This window comes from Anastrepha ludens, unplaced genomic scaffold (assembly GCF_028408465.1).
Source record: "Anastrepha ludens isolate Willacy unplaced genomic scaffold, idAnaLude1.1 ptg000082l, whole genome shotgun sequence".
Classification (NCBI taxonomy): Eukaryota; Metazoa; Arthropoda; class Insecta; order Diptera; family Tephritidae; genus Anastrepha; species Anastrepha ludens.
In genome coordinates this window covers 70001-72500 of record NW_026530037.1, presented here as the reverse complement: position 1 = coordinate 72500, position 2500 = coordinate 70001, and positions in this window count along the sequence as shown.

The window sequence follows — 2500 nt, the reverse complement described above, 5'->3', positions numbered from 1 at the left end:
TCACAAATACACCAATATGCCAAGGCAACAATCAATAGTTACATTCCATAATATGTTAGTATAGAATATAAATTCTTCATATATGTATATATATTCGAAAATTGTTTCTATTTAAACTAACGTATGGAAAACTATGAATAAAATCACAAATACACCAATATGCCAAGGTAACAATCAATAGTTACATTCCATAATATGTTAGTATAGAATATAAATTCTTCATATATGTATATATATTCGAAAATTGTTTCTATTTAAACTAACGTATGGAAAACTATGAATGAAATCTCACAATACACCAATATGCCAAGGTAACAATCAATAGTTACATTCCATAATATGTTAGTATAGAATATAAATTCTTCATATATGTATATATATTCGAAAATTGTTTCTATTTAAACTAACGTATGGAAAACTATGAATGAAATCTCACAATACACCAATATGCCAAGGTAACAATCAATAGTTACATTCCATAATATGTTAGTATAGAATATAAATTCTTCATATATGTATACATATTCGAAAATTGTTTCTATTTAAACTAACGTATGGAAAACTAGGAATAAATCCACAATATCACCAGTTTAACATAACTCAAATTCGTGTTTCATATAGTTATGATTCGATTTATATGCTTCAATATCATTGGTTAGTTAAATGTTGATATTTTCATATTATTCACATGCCTTCACCGTGAGTGTTTTTTGCCATGCACACCACACATTGTGAAAAATGTATGGGAAAAATTCAATTCAATACATTTCAGTTTGATTTCATATAATTCAATTACATTTTATATATTTCAATAATACCATCAACTTAACTAAATATATATTAAAATACTAAATTATATATATGATGATATTTTCCATATATTTGAAATGTCTTTATTATAATTTATTCAGTTTATCATATGAATGTATTGTGTTAAATTTTACTTTCATACATTTAATCGAATTTAGTTTCATATAAATTCGATTCGATTTTCTTTCATATATCTCACTTGCCTTCACCGTGAGTGTTTCTGACAATGTACACAACGCATTGTGAAAAATGTATGGGCAAAATTTAACTTAATACAATTCAATATATTTCAAATGTTTTTCTTATATATTTATTCAGTTTATCATATGAATGTATTGTGGTAAATTTTACTTTCATACATTTAATCGAATATAGTTTCATATAAATTCGATTTGATTTTCTTTCATATATATCTCACTTGCCTTCACCGTGAGTGTTTCTGACAATGTACACAACGCATTGTGAAAAATGTATGGTGAAAATCTAACTTAATAGAATTCAATATATTTCAAATGGCTTTATTATATATTTACTCAGTTTATCATATGAATGTATTGTGGTAAATTTTAATTTCATACATTTAATCGAATATAGTTTCATATAAATTCGATTTGATTATATTTCATATATTTCACATGCCTTCACCGTGAGTGTTTTTTGCCATGCACACCACACATTGTGTAAAATGTATGGGAAAAATTCAATTAAATACATTTCAGTTTGATTTCATATAATTCAATTACATTTTATATATTTCAATAATATCATCGATTTAACCAAATATATATTAAAATAATAAATTATATATATGATGATATTTTCCATATATTTCAAATGTCTTTATTATATATTTATTCAGTTTATCAAATGAATGTATTGTGTTAAATTTTACTTTCATACATTTAATCGAATATAGTTTCATATAAATTCGATTTGATTTTCTTTCATATATATATCTCACTTGACTTCACGTGAGTGTTTCTGATAATGTACACAACGCATTGTGAAAAATGTATGGGCAAAATTTTGTTAAATTTTACTTTCATACATTTAATCGAATATAGTTTCATATAAATTCGATTTGATTATCTTTCATATATTTCACATGCCTTCACCGTGAGTGTTTTTGTTTGTCCATGTACACAACGCATTGTGAAAAATGTATGGAAAAAATTTAACTCAATACATTTCAATTTGATTTCATATAATTCAATTATATTTTATATATTTCAATAATATCATCATCGGTTAACCAATATATATTAAAATTAATAAATTATATATATGATGATATTTTCCATATATTTTTTTATCATATTATATATACCCCAATAATGATGGCATCACAGATATGTCTTATTTTCGTAAATTATTTTGATATCATCGATTAGCCAAAATTTGAAAATATTTAATATATATGAGATGATGATATTATGATATTTTTATATATTTCATATATATAAATGTATGTTAAATAAATATTTTTATATAATTTTTATTTGCTTTTCTTAATTAATAATATAATAACATAACATTTATATATATAGTCTGATTATAAGAGATTTCATATTTGAATGAAATCCTATTAAAGTTATATTATATTTATATATTAATAATTAATATATATATATATATATATATATATATATATATATAAATAAATATATACACGTTATATTAATTAAATAAT